We start from the raw sequence: 22,808 nt of genomic DNA on the forward strand, positions 1-22,808 counted from the left end.
ACTCAGGAGTGGCTTCGGGACAAGTCTCTAAATGATCTTAAGTGGCCCAGCCAGAGCTCAGACTTGAACCCGATCGAAAATCTCTGGAAAAACCTGAATAAAGCTGTGCAGCGATGGTCCCTATCAAACATGACAGAGCTTGAGTGGATCTGCACAGAAGAATGGGAGAAACCCCCCCATTTTAATTGTAATTTTTTATTTAACCTTTATTTAAGTAGGCAAGTCAGTTAAGAAAAATTCTTAATTAGCATGACGGCCTACCAAAAGGCAAAAGGCTTCCTGAGGGGACGGGGGCTTGGATTAAAAATAAAAACAGGATTAAACAGACATCACAACAAGAGAGACACCACAACTCTACATCTAAGACAACATGATAGCATGGTAGCAACACAACATGATAACAACATGGTAGCAGAACAACATGGTAGCAGCACAAAACATGGAACAAACATTATTAGGCACAGACAACAGCACAAAGGGGCAAGAAGGTAGAGACAACAATACATCACGTGAAGCAGCCACAACTGTCTGCAAGTGTCCATGATTGAGTCTTTGAATGAAGAGATGGTGTGCCAAGCTTGTAGAGTCAGTCCCAAGAAGATTAAATTCTGTAATCGCTGCCAAAGGTGCTTCAACAAAGTACTGAGTAAAGAGTCTGAATACTGAAAAGGTGTTGTATCTTGGTCATGTTCTGTTATAATCTCTACCCGGCACAGCCAGAAGAGGACTGGCCACCCCACATAGCCCGGTTCCTCTCTAGGTTTCTTCCTAGGTTTTGGCCTTTCTAGGGAGTTTTTCCTAGCCACCGTGCTTTTACACCTGCATTGTTTGCTGTTTGGGGTTTTAGGCTGGGTTTCTGTACAGCACTTTGAGATATCAGCTGATGTACGAAGGGCTATATAAATAAATTTGATTTGATTTGATTTGATTTGTAGCAGCCCCCACCACCTCACGGGCATCATATTTTAGTGACCCCCCTCTTGATGGCAGAGAGAAGAAATGTAAGTTTTAGAGTTAATTTCCTGCAATTCTTCTTCATTTTACCATGACTTATAATATTTACATTTTTTATATAATATCTGAGTGAGAGTGACTAACAATATCCATTGGGGTCCCTGGAGGTCAGGGAACCTGGGCATGTGCCCTGCATGCCCGGTCGGTAATTGAACCATGATTACTACAAGTTTATATAGCTGGCTAGACTAACTTACTGTAGAGCAGCGTTGATTTTGCACATCAACGCCAGACAACAAGAGCAAATACAATACACATAGTGTCACGCCTTGGTCATTGTATTTTGTGTTTTGTTATATGTTTGGGTGGGCCAGGGTGTGACATGGGTTTATATGTTGTGTTTCGTATTGGGGTTTGTATTATTTGGGATCGCGGCTGATTAGGGGTGTGGTATAGGTTTGGCTGTCAGGTGCTTGTCGTTGTCTCTGATTGGGAACCGTATTTAGACAGCCTCAGTTTCGCTTTGTATTTCGTGGGTGTTTGTTCCTGTCTCTGTGTAGTAGTCACCAGATAGGCTGTAATTAGTTTCACGTTTCGTTTGTTGTTTTCGTATTCAGTTATTTCATGTACCACAATATATTTCATTAAAGTCATGAGTAACCTACACGCTGCATTTCGGTCTGACTCTCTTCATTCAACAGACGAACGTCGTTACACATAGGCCTCTCTTCATTGGCCAGAGAACCCATGAAGAGGGGGGGACTCACAGCAGGTTCCCAGCAGGAATCGTCCCCCCCCCCCCCTTTTGCTAATTTCACACATCCAGCATAGAACAATCAGCCTGATTGAACCAAATGGTAATCAGACGGCCTGTAGGAAACATGGACCCAACAGGGTTCTGACGAAGAGTGACGATGACTACGACTCAGCCAACTTAGCCAAGGAACTTCTCCATTGTAGAACAATGGACTGCATAGATTTTCTTAAGTAAACAGCGTAAATGGACTGAAAATGACAAGTGTAAAATAAAATAAAATGTTATTTGTCACGTGCCACAACAGGTGTAGTCCTTCCCATTAAATTCTTACTTACAATCCCTTAACCAACAGTGCAATATTTACTAAATAAAATACAGTAAAAATCAAAAGTAACACAGTAGAATTCCATAACAATAACGAGGCTATATACCAGGGGCCCGGTACCGAGTAAATGTGCAGGGGTACAGGGTAGTCGAGCTAATTTGTACATGTAGGTAGAGGAAAAGTGACTATGCATAGATGATAAACAGCAAGTAGCAGCAGTGTAAAAACAAAGGAGGCGGTCAACGTAGATAGTCTGGGTGGCCATTTGATTAACTGTTCAGCAGTCTTATAGCTTGGGGATAGAAGCTGTTAAGAAGCCTTTTTGACCTCGACTTGGCGTTCGGTACCACTTTCTGTGCGGTAGCATTGAGAAAAGTCTATGACTTGGGTGACTGGAGTCTTTGAGAATTTTTTGGGCTTTCCTCTGACACCACCTGGTATATAGGTCCTGGATGGCAGGAAGCTTGGCCCCAGTGATGTATTTGGATGTATGCACTACCCTCTGTAGCGCCTTGCGGTCAGATACGAGCAGTTGCCGTACCAGGCGGTGATGCAACCAGTCATGATTCTCTCGAAGGTGCAGCTGTAGAACTTTTTGAGGATCTCAGGACCCATGCCAAATTATTTCAGTCTCCTGAGGGGGAACATTTGTTGCCGTACCCTCTTCACGACTGTCTTGGTTTTGACCATGATAGTTTGTTGGTGATGTGGACACCAAGGAGCTTGAAATTCTCGACCCGCTCGACTTCAGCCCCGTTGATGTAAATGGGGGCCTGTTCGGCAAGCTTAATGATGGTGTTGGAGTCATGATTGGTGAACACTGAGTACAGGAGAGGACCTAGCTGTTCTGATGTACAGAGCTCTTTTCGGTCATAAGAGGTGGAAGCAGCAACTTTATGTAGATAATAAGTTACAAACAATGCGAAAAAACAAACAAAATAGCACAGTTGGTTAGGAGCCCGTAAAACGTCAGCCATTCCATTCGACGCAATGATTATTACAAAAGTGTTGAGATGTGTGTTTAATAAGACTGTATTTAGAATGTGTTGTAATGTTTTCCTGCCATTAACAGGTATTACCCTTATTGGTCCACGGAAAAGTATACTGTTTGATATCTGTACCATCGGACCGTCTTGACTCAAACGTATAACGATTTTATGAAAGTGTACTAAGCACTCTCGCAGTCATGCGGAACCCTTCCCTCACCTGAACCAATCACAGCTCTCCTGAAAGGAGGCCTTATCTCTTCCTGTCGCAGGACTACAAAATGGAAAACGTTGAAACAGCACCTCGGGTTCAGTTTGGCGACCAGACATGGTTGCTGTCATTTATGAACCAAAGAACAATTCAAGGCCACTCCAGTGGGGACCTTATGGAATTCTATTTGGAGTGGAGTTTCCTTTTCGGGCTCTGCATGCTTGGAGAGTTCTCTGAAGACCCTTGGGTGCAGACATATCTTGTCTAGCTTCATCTCATCTTGTCTTTTCCCTGATTTGACTGTGTCATCTGTATCTGTTACTTTTATTATTGCCTATTTTTATCCTTGAAATTCCTGTCTCTTCAGAATTAGGACTTTCAAAAGACTGCTCGTCTTTTGTCCATTTAATCAAATGCTATAGAAATATCCTATCCAGTTTTTCTCAGTGCAGTCAAAAACCATGATTTTCCAGTGTTTTATATATATTTCCAAACTATGAGGTTGGAATAATACTGTGAAAATGATGATAATGCCCTTTTAGTTTGAGAGCTGTTTGAAAAGACTGCCTGAAATGCCTGTCTGTTTTCATGGGATGGAGTTTTGACCTGCCTAGTGACATCACAAGGTGGTGAGTTCCAATCCCCTAATTTGCAGTTTTCCCCTCCTAACTGAGACCACTCCCAGAAAGTCCTAGCAAAATTATTGTTTGAGAAATGCTCTTTGTTAAGAATCTATTTTTGACCATTTTAATTCAAAACAATCATAGTAATTAATTGTTACCAAGAAATTATTCAATATTGAGATAAAAAACAAAACATCTGTATTGGACTTTTAACCTTAGTTATTTTTTATAATAAATATTATTCCTTCATAAAGTATATTGGTCTCTGAGAAATGCATTGCCTTGTAATTTAAAAGTACATAAAAGTGCAATATAATAATAAATTCTCATAGAAATGTGAGTTGTCATTTAAAGTAAGCCTAAGAAGGAGTAGATCTGTTCAATGACAAAGATGGCGCCGACAGAGGGCTACCTCGCTTCTTTCTCTCAGTTAACTTTGACGTATTTAGTTTTTTATGTGATATTTCTTACATTATTAGCCCAGGAACATTTTTGTCTTATCACATACAGCCGGGAATAACTATTGGATATCAGAGCGGCGGTAACTCATCAGCACTAACAGCATTACGACCAGGAATACGACTTTCCCGAAGCGGATCCTTTGTTTGCTCCCCCCAGGGCAATTGAACTGATTCCATAAGCCTACCCAAAACACCGGTGGAGGAGAGGTACTCGGAGTGGTCTTCTACTCCAATTTAGGAGGCGCACACACCACCCACCGCTTCCGAGTACATAACTCGCTAATGTTCAGTCTCTGGATAATAAAGTTGACCTGCTCAGGGCGAGGGTCTCTTTCCTGAGAGAAATCATGGATTGTAACATATTCTGCTTCACAGAAACATGGCTCTCACGGGATATACTGTCTGAATCGGTCTAGCCAGTTGGATTCTCAGTTCATCGCGCAGACAGGAATAAATATCTCTCTGGGAAGAAGAAGGGCGGGGGTGTATGTTTCATGATTAACGACTCATGGTGTAATTGTAATAACATATAGGAATTCCTTTTGTTCACCCAATCAAATGCACACCGTATTATCGCCCAAGAGTATTTTCTTCAGTTATAGTCACGGCCGTGTATATCCCCCCCTCAAGCTGATACCACGACAGCCCTCAAAGAACTCCACTGGACATTATGCAAACTGGAAACCACATATCCTGAGGCTACATTTATTGTAGCTGGGGATTTTTACAAAGCAAAACACTCGACCACTGCTACTCCAACTTCCGGGAAGCCTACAAGGCCTTCCCCCACCCTCCTTTCGGCAAATCTGACCACGTCTCCATTTTGCTCCTCCCTTCCTATAGGCGGACTGGGGCGGACCAGGTAGCTTCTGAGAATAATATTGACGAATACATTGATTCGGTGACTGAGTTTATTAGGAAGTGTATAGGAGATGTTGTACCCACTGTGTAACATAGCATGTGTAAATATTTGTATGAACACTCTCCGATCCAACAGGTCCCAACAGGTCCCAGAAATGCTCAATGGGATTGAGATCCGGGCTCTTCGTTGGCCATGGCAGAACATTGACATTCCTGTCTTGCAGGAAATCACCAGCAGAACGAGCAGTATGGCTGGTGGCATTGTCATGCTGGAGGGTCATGTCAGGATGAGCCTGCAGGTAGTGTACCACATGAGGGAGGAGGATGTCTTCCCTGTAACGCACAGCATTGAGATTGCCTGCAATGACAACAAGCTCAGTCCGATGATGTGACACACCGCCCCAGACCATGAAGGACCCTCCACCTCCACCTTGGACGATAAACGCAAATCCGACCTTCAACCCTGGTAAGAGAAAACCACGACTCGTCAGTGAAGAGCACTTTTTGCCAGTCCTGTCTGGTCCAGCGACGGTTGGTTTGTGCCCATAGGCAACGTTGTTGTCGGTGATGTCTGGTGAGGACCTGCCTTACAACAGGCCTACAAGCCCTCAGTCCAGCCTCTCTCAGCCTATTGCGGACAGTCTGAGCACTGATGGAGGGATTGTGCGTTCCTGGTGTAACTTGGGCAGTTGTTGTTGCCATCCTGTACCTGTCCCGCAGGTGTGATGTTCAGATATACCGATCCAGTGCAGGTGTTGTTACAGGTGGTCTGCCCCTGCGAGGAAGATCAGCTGACCGTCCTGTCTCCCTGTAGTGCCGTCTTAAGCGTCTCACAGTAATGACATTGCAATTTATTGCCCTGGCCACATCTGCAATCCTCATGCCTCCTTGCAGCATGCCTAAGGCACGTTCACGCAGATGGGCAGGGACCCTGGGCATCTTTCTTTTGGTGTTTTTCAGTCAGTAGAAAGGCCTCTTTATTGTCCTAAGTTAACTGTGACCTTAATTGCCTACTGTCTGTAAGCTGTTAGTGTCTTAACAACAGTTCCACAGGTGCATGTTCATGAATTGTTTATGGTTCATTGAACAAGCATGGGAAACAGTGTTTCAACCCTTTACAATGAAGATCTGTGAAGTTATTTGGATTTTTACAAATGATCTTTGAAAGACAGGGTCCTGAAAAGGGCCATTTATTTTTTTGCTGAGTTTATGTACAGCAGGACCAAATCGGAAAGATAGGTAGGAGCAAGCCCATGTAGTGCTTTGTAGGTTAGTAATAAAACCTTGAAATCATCCCTAGGCTTAACAGGAAGCCAGTGTAGAGGGCTAGCACTGGAGTATTATGATCAACTTTGTTGGTTATAGTCTAGATTCTAGTAGCCGTGTTTAGCACTAACTGAAGTTTATTTAGTACTTTATCTGGGTAGCCGTAAATTAGAGCATTGCAGTAGTCTAATCTAGAAGTGACAAAAGCGTGGATACATTTTTCTGCATCATTTTTGGACAGAAAGTTTCTGATTTTTGCAATGTTACATAGATGGAAAAAAGCTGTACTTGAAACAGTCTTGATATGTTCGTGAAAAGAGAGATCAGGGTCCAGAGTAATACCAAGGTCCTTCATAGTTTTATTTAAGACAACTGTACATCTATCAAGATGAATTGTCAGATCCAACAGAAGATCTCTTTGTTTAATTTGCCGCTATCCACACCCACACAAGCTCTCTGAAACATAGACAAACAGACACATATAACAATAATCAAATAAAATAGTACAAAAAAACTGGTGATGCAGGTTTGTGAACATGACATCATTTGCTTAACAGATGCGATGTGGCCCAGCATATCTGGAAATAGGGTGCCATTGTGGGAGGCAGCCCTTGTCCTCAGCGTACCCAGAACTCCCCCACTCAGCGTTGCCCGGCGTCTCGGATGCGACAAACCACCGCCTTTATGAGAGCCGCCCCCTTCCCACTGCCATCTTCTGATTGGATGAAAGTGACCTTGCACTGCGGCGCCAGGTCCCTGACAGTCTCATGCATGAAGTTGGAGAAGATGTGAAGACGAGAGGTAAGGAGAGAGATGAGAGGCAGTTTACAATGTTATTACTGAACATAAGACAATAGACCAGAAGCTGCAGGGAATGCAGGGGAGTGAGCTCACATGGCCAGAAGCAAGAGAATGAGGCAGATGCATATGTACTCACAGCTACTGTAAAAAGATGCGGTGAAAAGGCATTTGAGGGTAGACTTTAGGATTCCTAGATGCTTACTGCTGATTTCAACACTACTCAAATTAAATATATTTGGTAAAAAAATGCATAAAGAAACCAAATAACTATATTTTGTAGGCTACATTTAAAAAACATAAATTTGAGAATGTTATCAAAACCTTGGAAACAGACAGCTTGCATAAAAAGTTAGGTTAGAAGATCTCAATGTTTATCTTTTTCAGACAGATTTAGAAGGAGAAACTAAAGACTATAAGGTAAAACATTTCAAGATTTCTAGTTATAGTGCCTTCAGAAAGTATTCATACCCCTTGACCTTTTCTACATTTGGTTATGTAACAGCCTGAATTAAAAAAATGGTTTCAATAGTTTCCCCCCCTACAATACCCCGTAATGACAAAGCAAAAACATGTTTTTAGACATTTTTGCTAATTTATTGTAAATGAAATATCTCATTTACATGTATTCACACCCCTGACTAAATGTAGGTTAAAACCTTTGGCAGCGATTACAGCTTTGAGTCTTTCTGGGTAAATCTAAGAGCTTTGCACACCTGGATTGTTCAATATTTGGACAAGCTTTTTAAAACATCTCTGTCGAGATGTTTGTTGATCATTACTAGACAGCCATTTTCAAGTTTTGCCATAGATTTTCAAGCTGATTTAAGGAACATTCAATGCCGTATTGGTAAGCAACTCCCTTGTATAACCTAGTTGACATTGTGTTTTAGGTAATTGTCTGCTGAATAGCTGAATTTGACTCCCAGTGTCTGTTGGAAAGAGGACTGAACCAGGTTTTCCTCTAGGATTTTGCCAGTGCTTAGCTCTATTCCGTTTTTTTCCCCATCCTAAAAAAACTCCCTAGTCCCTGCCGATGTTAAGCATACCCATAAGATGATGCAGCCACCACCATGCTTGAAAATATGAAGAGTGGTACTCAGTGATGTGTTGTGTTGGATTTGCCCCAAACATAATGCTTCGTATTCAGGACATAAAATGTATTTCTGTGCCACATTTTGCAGTTTTACTTGAGTGCCTTATTACAAACAGAATGCATGTTTTGGAATATTTATATTCTGTACAGGCTTCCTTCTTTTCACTCTGTAATTTAGGTTAGTATTGTGGAGTAAATCCTTTGTTTTCTCCTATCACAGCCATTAAACTCTGTAACTGTTTTAAATTCACCATAGGCCTCATTGTGAAATCCCTGAGCGGGTTCCTACCTCTTCGGCAACTTTGTTAGGAAGAATTAGGTGTAATTAATAACTTAACATTGCTCAAAAGGATTTTTATTGTTTGTTGGGATATTCAATCTCTGCCTGCCCCCCCCCCTACCAATTGGTGCCCTTCTTTGCGAGACATTGGAAAACCTCCCTGGTCTTTGTGGTTGAATGAGCTTTGTGGTGTTTGGAGCTTTAACCTGACAGTATTATCACAACAAAGAAACCCTCACTGTGGGTGTAGTTTGTGGAGTGTTCCGTCGACACCCACTGTGATTTTGAGCTCAGGGAGGTTGCGGTTCTGCCGGATCTTATCGACCACGGCGGCCAGGCCGGCACCACAGAGCTGGGCAGCGCGGCAAGCCACCACGCTACACACCTCCTTCACCAGGATGCTGTCGTCACAAGTAGAGCTGGTCAGACCCAGGTGCTGCAGGATGGAGCGCACCTGCCTCAGGGCCAGACGGTCACTAACAGGGGGGCACAGACAACAGTCAAGTAAATATCAACGAGATCTATATCAAATCAACACTTTTTATGAACATAAATAGCACACATTCTCCATTCTATGCTAGACATATCGAAATCTAATAGCTTTGATACACAGAAAAAGGGATTCACACATTGCTCCCACCATGGTTGTCAACTTTTAAGCAACTTTTTTAATGAAACACTTTTCCAATCTTCTTCTTGCTCGTCATGCATCAACACTAGATCAAATCAAATCAAATGTATTTATATAGCCCTTCGTACATCAGCTGATATCTCAAAGTGCTGTACAGAAACCCAGCCTAAAACCCCAAACAGCAAGCAATGCAGGTGTAGAAGCACGGTGGCTAGGAAAAACTCCCTAGAAAGGCCAAAACCTAGGAAGAAACCTAGAGAGGAACCAGGCTATGTGGGGTGGCCAGATATTGATTAAAGGTGTGGTTACCACAAACATGACCAGACACTAGACACTGACTCACCTCTCGATCTGGGAGAGGAACTTGGTTTCAAAGATGCCTCTGGTCTTGAGCCTCTCAGAGAGTTTGCCACGGAACAGCAGTCCCTTAGTAGTGAACTCCAGCAGTACGTTCCTCACTATCTCCCCAAGGTACATCCCACTGATCATCTTCTCATACCTGACAGAGAGAGAGCGAGAGAGAACAAGAGAGAGAGAGCGAGACAAAGACACTTGATTCCTGTGGCTTACTCATGGAAAACCAGCTATCAGGCTTTATGGATTAAAGTGTTATTGCCCTGGTGTGTGTCTGGTAGTCCCCAGCCTCCAAAGATACATCAATCAACTTGAACAAACAGTAAATAATAAATCCAATACACTCACAAGAAGGAGATATGAGTTTGTTACTTTTTCTTTGTTCAGTTCATCCTTTGTAAGTCAACACCTCAACTAAAGGTGTTCTTTCGTTATTATAAACTGGGTGGATCAAGCCCTGAATGCTGATTGGCTGAAAGCCTTAGCCATGGTATATTGGCCATATACCATACCCCCTCTGGCCTTATTGCTTTATTATAACACTACTGCAAACAAACAGTAATAGTCTACGTCTGTTTTCCAGGGTTGGCGGAGTGCTCATCCACGGCTTTGTCGAAGTCTGTGCTGAAGTCGTCCAGCTCTCCGTGGTCCCCGAACGCCCCCCCACTCCATGTTAACACACATCTTCCCTTCGCTCCCATCCAACAGCTCCATGTTCTGCATCTCCTCCATGTAGCACACGTTGGTGCCAGTACCTGGAAAGAGGGGAAGTGAGTGAGTGAGTGAGTGAGTGAGTGAGTGAGTGAGTGAGTGAGTGAGTGAGTGAGTGAGTGAGTGAGTGAGTGAGTAAGTGAGAGGAAACTCATTGAAATAAATGGGAGACCGTTGTTGATCTGTTACAGCCTGTGCTTGTGGCCCAAAAGGCACATCCAGTAGGCTCTGAGACTCACCTACGATGAGGCCCACCTCACACAGTGGGTCCTCGTAGCCACATGTCATCATGGTGCCCACCGTATCATTCACCATGGCAACCGCGTCCAGGTCAAACTCCTACAAAAGCATCAACACGAAGAAGTACACATCACTAACATGGAACAGTGTGCTGTAATCAGAGAATTTCAGATTTGAGACTGGTATACTAACATCAAATTCCAAAATGGTTACGACGGTGTACTTTCATGGTATCATATTACATTTTTAAAGGATTTGAGATCCTACTGTTTTGTTTCTGGGCAGTGTAGGATTTTGAGAAAGCCCAGTCAATAGGTGTGACCTCTGACCTCTCTGCGGTAGATAGCATCCTTCAGTAGAGTGACAACATCCTCCCCCTCGCAGCCAGTAGCTTTGAAACCCTTGGTCCACTTTAGCAGGATGCCCTGGAGGAGGAGAAGGAAGAGGAACGGACATCACATTAGGACAGGCATCTTTATCTGGCCCTTAGCAGAGTGTTGATTAGTCGGAAACCTAAGACATGAAGGCCAGCCTTGGCACGTGTGGGTATTTGTTTTGGAACGCCAAGGTTTGGCAAGCCACCCCCCTCCCAAAAATGTATTTGTTATGTTCCAGACTTATTCTAAAATTGATTAAATTGTTTCCCCCCCTTAATCTACACACAATATACCATGACAAAGCAAAAACAGGTTATACATTTTTCCTAATTTATTAAATATAAAAAACAGAAATATCACATTTACATGTATTCAGACCCTTTACTCAGTACTTTGTTGAAGAACCTTAAGCAGCAATTACACCATTGAGTCTTCTTGAGTATGACATTACAAGCTTGGCACACCTGTATTTGGGGAATTTCTACAATTCTTCTATTTTCAGGTCTCTCCAGGGATGTTCGATTAGATTCAAGTCCAGGCTCTGGCTGGGCCACTCAAGGACATTGAGACTTGTCCCGAAGCCACTCCTGTGTTGTCTTGGCTGTGTGCTTAGGGTCGTTGTCCTGTTGGCAGATGAACCTTCACCCCAGTCTGATGTCCTGAGCACTCTTGAGCAGGTTTTCAACAAGGATCTCTGTACTTTCCTCCATTCATATTTGCCTTGATAATGACTAGTCTCCCAGTCCATGTTGCTGAAAAACCCCACAGCATGATGCTGCCACCACCATGCTTCACCGTAGGGATGGTGTCAGGTTTCCTACAGATGTGATGCTTGGCATTCAGGCCAAAGAGTTCAATCTTTATTTCATCAGACCAGAGATTCTTGTTTCTCATGGTCCGAGAGTATTTAGGTGCCTTTTGGCTAACTCCAAGTGAGCTGTCATGTGCCTTTTACTGATGAGTGGCTTCCTTCTGGCCACTCGACCATAAAGGCCACAGAAGAACTCTAGAGCTCTGTCAAGAGTGACCATCGGGTTCTTGGTCACCTCCCTGACCAAGGACCTTTCCCCCTGATCGCTCAGTTTGACCAGGCGGCCAGCTCTAGGAAGAGTCTTGGTGGTTGCAAACTTCTTCCATTTATGAATGATGGTGGCCACTGTGTTCTTGGGGACCTTCAATGCTGCAGAATTTTTTTGGTATCATTACCCTGATATGTGCCTCAACACAATCCTGTCTCGAAGCTCTACGGACAATTCCTTCGACCTCATGGCTTGGTTTTTGCTCTGACATGCACTGTCAACTGTGGGACCTTATATAGACAGGTGTGTGCCTTTCAAATTTTATTTAAACGTTTATTTAAACGTTTTCTAATTAAATAAATGTATTCAATTTAACCTTCATTTAACTAGGCAAGTCAGTTAGTCAGTTAAGAACACAATCTTATTTACACTTTTTAATTTCACCTTTATTTAACCAGGTAGGCTAGTTGAGAACAAGTTCTCATTTGCAACTGCGACCTGGCCAAGATAAAGCAAAGCAGTTTGACACAAACAACAACACAGAGTTAAACATGGAATAAACAAACATACAGTCAATAATACAATAGAAAACGTCTATATACAGTGTGTGCAAATGAGGTAGGATAAGGGAGGTAAGACAATAAATAGGCCATGGTGGCGAAGTAATTACATTACAGCAATTAAACACTGGAATGGTAGATGTGGAGAGAATATATATATCTGTGAGCTACTCTGACAGCTGGTGCTTGAAGTTAGTGAGAGAGATATGAGTCTCTGGCTTCAGTGATTTTTGCAGTTCGTTCCAGTCATTGGCAGCAGAGAACTGGAAGGAAAGGCAGAATTGGCTTTGGGGGTGACCAGTGAGATATACCTGCTGGAGCGCATGCTACGGGTGGGTGCTGCTATGGTGACCAGTGAGCTGAGATAAGGCGGGGCTTTACCTAGCAGAGACTTGTAGATGACCTGGAGCTAGTGGGTTTGGCAACGAGTATGAAGCGAGGGTCAGCCAACGAGAGCGTACAGGTCGCAGTGGTGGGTACTATACAGGGCTTTGGTGACAAAACGGATGGCACTGTGATAGACTGCATCCAATTGGTTGAGTAGAGTGTTGGAGGCTATTTTGTAAATGACATCACCGAAGTCAAGGATCGGTAGGATGGTCAGTTTTACGAGGGTATGTTTGAAAGCATGAGTGAAGGATGCTTTCACTTTGGATTGGTGATGCTTAATGTGAGGCTGGAAGGGGAGTTTACAGTCTAACCAGACACACCTAGGTATTTATAGTTGTCCACATATTCTAAGTCAGAACCGTCCAGAGTAGTGATGCAGGACAGGCGGACAGGTGTGGGCAGTGATCGGTTAAAGAGCATGCATTTAGTTTTACTTGCATTTAAGAGCAGTTGGAGGCCACGGAAGGAGAGCTGTATGGCATTGAAGCTCGTCTGGAGGTTAGTTAACACAGTGTCCAAAGAAGGGCCAGAGGTATACAGAATGGTGTCGTCTGCTTAGAGGTGGATCAGAGAATCCCCAGCAGCAAGAGCGACAATGACACCCTACCCTGGCCAAACCCTAACCCGGACGACGCGGGGCCAATTGTGCGCCGCCCTATGGGACTCCCAATCATAGCCGGTTGTGATATAGCCTGGAATCGAACCAGGGTTTGTAGCACACAGTGCCTTAGACCTCTGCGCCACTCGGGAGCCCCAAGTCATGTCTAATCTATTGAATTTACCACAGGTTGACTCCAATAAAGTTGTAGAAACATCAAGGATGATCAATGGATACAGAATGCACCTGAGTTAATTTCAAGTCTCATAGCAAAGGGTCTGAATACATGGTATTTCTGTTTCTTATTGTTAATACATTTGCAAAAATGCTTTGTCATCATGGGGTATTGTCTGTAGATTGCTGAGGATTTTACAAAAAAAATAAATTTTAGAATAAGGCTGTAACGTAACAAAATGTGGAAAAAGTCAAGGGGTCTGAATACTTTCCGAAGGCACTGTATATACAGTTCCAGTCAAAAGTTTGGACACACCTACTCATTCCAGGGTTTTTCTTTATTTGAACTATTTTCTACAATGTATAATAACAGTGAGGACAAATACTTATTTTCCACCATAATTTGCAAATAAATTCATTAAAAATCCCACAATGTGATTTTCTGGATTTTATTTTCTTATTTTGTCTGTCATTGTTTTACCTATGATGAATATTACAGGCCTCTCTCATCTTTTTAAGTGGGAGAACTTGCACAATTGGTGGCTGACTAAATACTTTTTTGCCCCACTGTACTTCCGTTCAAAGGTTTGGGGTCACTTAGAAATGTCCTTGTTTTTGAAAGAAAAGCACATTTTTTGTCCATTAAAATTACATCAAATTGATCAAAAATACAAGGTAGAAATTGTTAATGTTGTAAATGACTATTGTAGCTGGAAACGGTTTTGAATGGAATATCTACATAGGAGTAGAGGCTCATTATCAGCAACCATCACTCCTATGTTCCAATGGCACATCGTGTTAGCTCATCGAAGTTTATAATTTTAAAAGGCAAATTGATCATTAGAAAACCCTTTTGCAATTATGTTAGCACAGCTGTAAACTGTTGTGCTGATTAAAGAGGCAATTAAACTGGCCTTCTTTAGACTAGTTGAGTATCTGGAGCATCAGCATTTTTGAGTTCGATTACAGGCTCAAAATGGCCAGAAACAAAGAACTTTCTTCTGAAACTCGTCAGTCTATTCTTGTTCTGAGAAATTAAGGCTATTCCATGCGAGAAATTGCCCAAAAACTGAAGATCTCGTACAACGCTGTGTACTACTCACAGAACAGAACAGCACAAACTGGCTCTAGCCAGAATAGAAAGAGGAGTGGGAGGCGCGGTGCACAACTGAGCAAGAGGACAAGTACATTAGAGTGTCTAGTTTGAGAAACAGATGCCTCACAAGTCCTCAACTGGCAGCTTCATTAAATAGTACCCGCAAAACACCAGTTTCAAAGTCAACAGTAGAAGAGGCGACTTCGGGATGCTGGCCTTCTAGGCAGAGTTCCTCTGTCCAGTGTCTGTGTTCTTTTTCCCCATCTTAATATTTTATATTTATTGGCCAGTCTGAGATATGGCTTTTTCTTTGTTTCTTGACCTAAGAGTTGAGGAGAGACTTACTGCATCACTTCTTCATTTTATAAGAAACATTCATGTGTTGAAAATCCCAAATGATTTGCATAGTCAACTTACACACAGCTTTGACACACACACTTACCCCACCAGAAAAGATTAAGATGGGCAAAAGAACACAGACACTGGACAGAGGAATATAAATGTGTTTTACTGAAGGACCGTTCTATTTGCGCTCTCTGTTCTAAAACTGTCGTTTGTTGGACATTAATTGTATGGCGTCATTTTGAAACGAGACATGGGAAAAACTTCATGGATGAGGCGGACAAGGCTGAAGGAATCAAAAGGGCAGTGTCCAGGTATGAAAAGCAAAGCAGTGTGTTTACAAATCTATATGCAGTCAAAAATCAAGCTACAGAGGAGAGCTACAAAGTTGAGCAGTGCTTTGCTAAACATGGAAAACCATTTACTAATGGAGAATATATCAAGGAGGCTTTACTTAGTAGTTCCCAGGCTTAATTGGATGGATTGCCTAACAAAGACAAAATCACCTCAAAGACATGCCTGTCTCCAGAACTGTTGAAGGGTGCATTACGGAGATGGTTGAAAATGTAAAGGAACAGCAAACTGTAGCGTTGAAAGATGCACCTATGTTTAGTGTGGCCCCTGATGAGAGAGTGGATGTGAATGATATTCCACGTCTGACGGTTGTTGCAAGATACTGTGACCCAGAGCAGGTATGTGAGGAGCTGCTTGGTCTATAACCCATGCATGGTACTACTAAAGGGGAAGATGTAGCAAAAGCATTCACAGATCATTTTGAGGAGAGAGGTGTCGATATTAAAAACATCTCACTCGCATCTCAGACACATTGGTGTGGCTGGCTTCCGGGTTAAGCTGGCGGGTGTTAAGGAGCATGGTTTCGCTACACTCGGACAAGCATTTCGCTACACTCGCATTAACATCTGCTAACCATGTGTATGTGACAAATAACATTTGATTTGATTTGGTTTGGCGAGTCATGTTTTGCCTCTCCCAAGCCTGTTGGGGAGTTGTAGTGATGAGACAAGATCAAAATTGGGGAGAAATGGGGTGTAAAAAAAAGAAAATGTCACTATCATTCACCAAGAGAAACTGTGTTCCAAGATCAAGCCTGTGGTGCTGATGGACAGCACCTCTCTTTAGTGAGCTATGGAATTCTTCCATTTGTGGGCAATTAGATATTCAATAGACACAATTAGTTGAAATGCACATATGAAAATCCTAACTGGCATGCAGATCGTTAGAAATGGTAGGGTAAATTGTAAATTGGCACCCCACACAAAAAAGGTCTATGCTATGTCAGGATCACAGGCTACAGGCACCTAGAGCATGGGTGAATAGACCATCTGTTGCACTCCAACCACTCCTGTCAACACTTGTCCTTCCAAGCGTTGCCCTGGGAATGATGAGGTGCAGACAGAGCACGATGAGTGTTCTCTAGTCTTCTCAACGTTTTGTCTGTGAGAGTTTCAGCAGTAGTGGGTCAATCGATAAAAAAACGATTGAAATGCATTGCTTTTTGTGTATGTGTGGTGTGTATATGTGGTGTGTGTGTGTTTTGTGTGGTGTCTGTGTGTGTGTGTGTGTGTGTGTGTGTGTGTGTGTGTGTGTGTGTGTGTGTGTGTGTGTGTGTGTGTGTGTGTGTGTGTGTGTGTGTGTGTGTGCGTGCGTGCGTGCGTGCGTGCGTGCGTGCGTGCGTGCGTGCGTGCGTGCGTGCGTGTGTGTGTGTGTGCTTTGTTACCTGGTCCAGTTTGCTCTGATGGCAGGGGAAGGAGAAGGTGAAACCGAGGGGCAAGGACGCTCCTTTCATACCCATGTACTCCAGGAAGTCAGCGATGCAGTGCACTATGTGGTCAAACAGCTGACAGGGAGAGAGAGAACAGAAAGAGAAGGAGAGAACGAGAGAGATGACAGAGAGAAAGAGAAATAGAAAAGAGTGAGTGAGAAAGAGAGAAAAGATAGGTCAAATTACCAATGCAGTGGCCTGGGAATGAGCTCTACCTATTGGGGTTGGCCAATATTTTATATCTATGGATGATAATTGAAAGCCATTGTCGATGGTGACGACATAGTGAATTGACAGACGGTGGTTTAGCCTATTTGAACTTGACTGGCGCAGCACAGTAACGAATGGAGTAGGGCAGCACACGAGTGACATTCCGAGTAATCTTCCCATTCCTATTTGCTTTAGCGTATTTCAATAAATAGCCTATGTTGTACAGGCCTACAGAACGCAAGAGAGGAATGTAGGCTAGACAGCAGAGAATTCCACCAAAGCAGCACAAAATGTCCATTCAGAAAATATTGTTTCTCTTTCTCTCTCTCTGTCGAATGCATGGGCCTTATAGCCTAAACTTGTACATGTTTTATAACTGACACTCCTTAACTATAGTGTCTAGCTGTTAAAAAAAACATAGGCTATATTCCCTTCTCTCCATTCAATATGAATATGACCTTTGGGCAAGGCTACGCTTTCATCGTTTTATGCATGCATGGCTTTCTCCAGACCAAACAATTAATGAATCTAACAATATTCCATCTCAAAGTTGTTTGAATATCCTAAAAACGTATGGTATCCATGGGACTGATAATGAAAGAGAACAAACCATATCAATGGCCTATGGAAAAATATAATTACAAGTTAAATCAAGTTTAAATGATCAGTGCAGGGTGAAAAAATCCCTCCATGTGAGGTTAAAATCTAAATGGCCAATAACCTCTCCTCCTACGCCTATCATAAAAGCTTGAAGACAAAATGAATCTTGATCTTGTTGTGCATCTCCACACTGCGTCTCTTCCCGCGCCGCACACGCACCAGCAGAACCCGGAAGTTGGTCCCTCCCAGGTCCAGGGCCAAGAATTCACCGCTCTCTGATGAGTTCAATAGGCACAATGGGGAGAGAAGTTAAGAAAGTAAGATAACACTCCACAATTATATTTAGCAGTTTGGGGGTTATGTGCCTTGTTAAGGACCACAACAGCAGTAGGTGCTCACATCCTAATGTACATTTTGTCAGCCATGGATTTCCAACCGCTGAGCTTTTGATTGCTGGCCCATCTCTCTAACCCAGGGGTGTCAAACTAATTTACCCCAGGAGCCGCATTGGGTCTTAAACAAGGTCCGGAGGGCCGTACTGAAAATGTATTACATTTCCTCGCTGTCAATAATTGTATAAAGATCGTCCTCTATCCATTGTTTTTGGAATTTTCTATGCTCCCTGACTGTCTAGCTTTCATTTAGGTGACTATTAGCGAGCTAGACACAATCAAGAAACTGTATTATAAGTCCATTATAATTTCTCATTCGATTTGGTTTTAATAATTTGAAAGTATATTGAGTTTGTGTTTTTATTTGTAACAGCTTAAGGCTTCCTTCTCAGTTTCCTGCTATAGCCCTGCCAAGGACATCCATCTATTTTCAAGGATTTTCAAGGCCCATCAGTAGCTTATGGCTCCCTCTCCTACCATACACACATGGAAAATCCCGATTCCTAACCCGATTCTTCACGTCCCCTGTCCTCACCTCCTAAAAACCCATTGGATGAGGTCAGCGGTCCCTCCCCTCTGACTTTCTAATCCAATTGGTTTTGAAAAGCGGGCAAGGAGAGACTACATGAGGAATCAAGAAAATGCCATTGAGATTCTCCCACAGATAACACCCCTCTCCCTCCTCTCTCCATCTTCTCTTCTCTTGACCCTGTACCTGTGCCGTCGGGCATGGAGCGAACAAAGGTGGGCAGCATCTTGACGGTGGCCTGGTCATGACTCTCCTTGGCCAAGCCTCTGTTCATCTCCTCTCCCATCCGCCTTTTCACGTCCAGCAGCTGCTCCTGGCTCAGACACAGAGCGTCCAGGATACGCTGCCGCTCGGCATGCTGGATAGCCAGCCGAAACGCCACTGCTGTCACCATGGCTGCTCCCTTCCCACTTCCGTCCTCCGAGCGCAGGAAACGTTCATCGCAATCCGGCACCAGCCGCCGCACCATCTTGTGGAGCCGCCGCGCAAACCTGGGAGAGGAGGTACAACTTTATTTTAAGCTTATTAAACATTATTAAAAGGCTCATTAGGTATTAGTAAACTGTTTGTAAATTAAATATATTTGATCATGTTTCAGTTACTAGTGAATACATGTACAGTACCAGTCAAACGTTTGGACACCTACTCATTCAAGGGTTTTTTCTTTATTTTTACTATTTTCTACATTGTAGAATAATAGTGAAGAATTCATATGGAATCATGTAGTAACCAAAAAAGTGTTAAACAAATCAAAATATATTTGAGATTTTAGATTCTTGAAAGTAGCCACCCTTTGCATTGACAGCCTTGCACACTCTTGGCATTCTCTCAACCAGCTTCATGAGGTAGCCACCTGCAATGCATTTCAAGTAACATATGCCTTTTTAAAAGTGAATTTGTGGAATTTCTTCCCTTCTTAATGCGTTTGAGGCAATCATTTGGGTTGTGACAAAGTAAGGGTGGTATACAGAAGATAGCCCAATTTGGCAAAAGACCAAGTCCATATTATGGCAAGAACAGATCAAATAAGCAAAGAGAAACGACAGTCCATCATTACTTTAAGAAAGGAAGGTCAGTCAATACGGAACATTTCAAGAACTTTGAAAGTTTTCAAGTGGGGTAGCAAAAACCATCATGCACTATGATGAAACTGGCTCTCATGAGGACCGCCACAGGAAAGGAAGACCCAACGTTACCTCACGCTGCAGAGGATAAGTTCATTAGAGTTCCCAGCCTCAGAAATTGCAGACCAAATAAATGCTTCAGAGTTCACGTAACAGACCGGTGGAAGAAGCCAGACCGGTGGAAAAATGTTGGAGTGCTTCATCAGATGACCTGGCCTCCATAATCACCCAACCTCAACCAAATTGAGATGGTTTGGGATGAGTTGGATCGCAAACTGAAGGAAAAGGAGACAACAGCGCTCAGCGTATGTGGGAACTCTTTCAAGTCTGTTGGAAAAACATTCCAGGTAAACCTGGTTGAGAGAATGCCAAGAGCTGTCATCAAGTCAAAGGGTGGCTACTTTGAAGAATCTCAAATATAAAATATATTTTGATTTGTTGAACAATGTTTTGGTTACAACATGATTCCATATGTGTTATTTCATAGTTTATGTCCTCACTGATATTACACATTGTAGAAAATAGTACAAATAAAGAAAAACCCTTGAATGAGTAGGTGTGTCCAAACTTTTGACTGGTACTGTATATACAGTGCCTTCGGAAAGTATTCAGACCCCTTGACTTTTTCCACATTTTGTTACGTTATAGCCTTATTCTAAAATGGATAAAACAAACAAATTGTTCAGAGTAGACTGTGTGAATCAGCTCAAAATTGCTGCAAAGAAACCACTCCTAAAGGACACCAATAATACGAAGAGACTTGTTTGGGCCAAGATGAGCAAACGACATTAGACCAGTGGAAATCTGTCCTTTGGTCTGACAAGTCCAAATTTGAGAATTTGGGTTCCAACCGCCCTGTGTTTGTGAGACACAGAGTAGGTGAACGTTGATCGCCGCATGTGTGGTTCCCACCATGAAGCATGGAGGAGGAGGTGTGGTGGTGTGGGGGTTCTTTGCTAGTGACACTGTCAGTGATTTATTTAGAATTCAAGGCACACTTAACCAGCATGGCTACCACAGCATTCTGCAGCGATATGCCATCCCATCTGGTTTGCGCTTAGTGGCACGATCATTTGTTTTTCAACAGGACAATGACCCAACACTGCTCCAGGCTGTGTAAAGGCTATTTGACCAAGAAGGAGTGATGGAGTGCTGCATCAGATCACCCAACCTGAACCCAATTGAAATGGTTTGGGATGAGTTGGACTGCAAACTGAAGAAAAAGCAGCCAACAAGTGCACAGCATATGTGGGAACTCCTGTTGGAAAAGCATTCCAGGTGAAGCTGTGGTCCTTCTGTGGCTCAGTTGGTAGAGCATGGCGCTTGTAACGCCAGGGTAGTGGGTTCGATTCCCGGGACCACCCATACGTATAATGTATGCACACATGACTGTAAGTCGCTTTGGATAAAAGCGTCAGCTAAATGGCATATATTATTATTATATATTATATTTTTGAAGCTGGTTGAGAGAATGCCAAGAGTGTGCAAAGCTGTCATCAAGGCAAAGGGTGGCTACTTTGAATCTAACATCTTGTAAGGATCTGGGTGTAGCTGGTGCAGAGGAGTCAGGCGCAGGACAGTAGAGATGAGTAACACAAGGAACTTTACTCAATTTCCAAATACATTAAGTAATACCAGGCCCACAATCATCGGACCGAACTTACAATAAAGTATTCACGCACAAAAAACATGGGGAAAACAGAGGGTTAAATAATGAACATGTAATTGGGGAATTGAAACCAGGTGTGTAAAACAAATACAAAACAAATGGAAAATGAAAAGTGGATCGGCGATGGCTAGAAGGCCAGTGACGCCGCCCGCCAAACGCCGCCCGAACAAGAAGAGGCACCAACTTCATCTAAAATATATTGTGATTTGTTTAACATTGTTTTGGTTACTACATGATTCCATGTGTTAGTTAATTGTTTTGATGTCTTCCCTATTATTCTACAATGTAGAAAATAGTAAAATAAAGAAAAACCCTTGAATGAGTAGGTGTGTCCAAACTTTTAACTGGTACTGTATGTATAAGCCATTTCCTACTTGGTCTTGTAATTTTAACTGGCACTTGAGATGTAAGGGTCAACTCCATTGTAATTTCCCTCATCCACTGTGTAATTTAGTTAAGTCTATTCTAGGAGATTTGCTCTGAGTAGTCATGCTCTCAGGGAGGTGTAGATTGAAACTCAGGGAGGTGTAGATTGTTGTCAAGTTGAGTTGGAATTCATTCAAATGAAACTCGACAATGTCCATAGCATTTCATTTTTAATGTCCTGAAACGACTGGAGCTGAAGTGCATTCGAGCCTCTTTGGAATCAGAGTGGAAGTATACTTCCTCACTCGTCTTTAATATATATAGGGTAAAAAATTCCATACAGTACCTTATATGACTCATGCTCAGAGTGCTGTGAAACTCAGGGAGGTGTAGATTGTTTGAGTATCAAGTTGAGTTGGAATTTATTCATATAAAACTTGACAATGTGCAATAGCATTTCATTTTTTGAGTCATGACCACATAGGAAAATTACAGTTGGCCCAGAACAGAGCAGCACGACCGGCCCTTAAATGTAAACATAGGGCTTATATCAAGAACTTGCATGTCAATCTCTCCTGGCTCAAAGTAGAGGAGAGATTGACATGTTGAAAGCACTGTTCAAACAGCTAACACACAGCTCAGACACCCATGCATACCCCACAAAACATGCCACCAGGGGTCTTTTCACAGTTCCCAAGTCCAGAACAGAGGCTAGGAAACACACAGTATTATATAGAGCCATGACTACATGGAACTCTCCTCCACCTCAGGTAATTCAAGCTAGCAGTAAAATCAGATAAAATAAATAAAAAAACAGTTAAAACAACACCTCACGGGGGATCACGTGACCCTTGAAGAGTTGGCCGCATGAACTAAGAGCTCTGCACAAGTAGTTTCCAATTCCTAATCTTACCTCCACTCCAAGTTCAAACTCATTTAGCTTTAGTAAAAAAAGTCATGGCGGCTACAAAAGGCGACACTACAGGTGACATTTTTACCCGGACTCGAGCATTAGCGACGGAAAA

The 22,808-nt window shown here is 42.8% G+C and overlaps 1 pseudogene; it reads right to left on the reverse strand.

Annotated features, from left to right (window-relative positions):
* Positions 1 to 7,085: 7,085 nt before the first annotated feature.
* The window catches only part of LOC118357876 (hexokinase-2-like), a 53,320-nt pseudogene continuing 37,597 nt past the window's right edge, over positions 7,086 to 22,808 (reverse strand).

The sequence above is a fragment of the Oncorhynchus keta genome, chromosome 25, assembly GCF_023373465.1.
Source record: "Oncorhynchus keta strain PuntledgeMale-10-30-2019 chromosome 25, Oket_V2, whole genome shotgun sequence".
NCBI classification, from domain to species: Eukaryota; Metazoa; Chordata; class Actinopteri; order Salmoniformes; family Salmonidae; genus Oncorhynchus; species Oncorhynchus keta.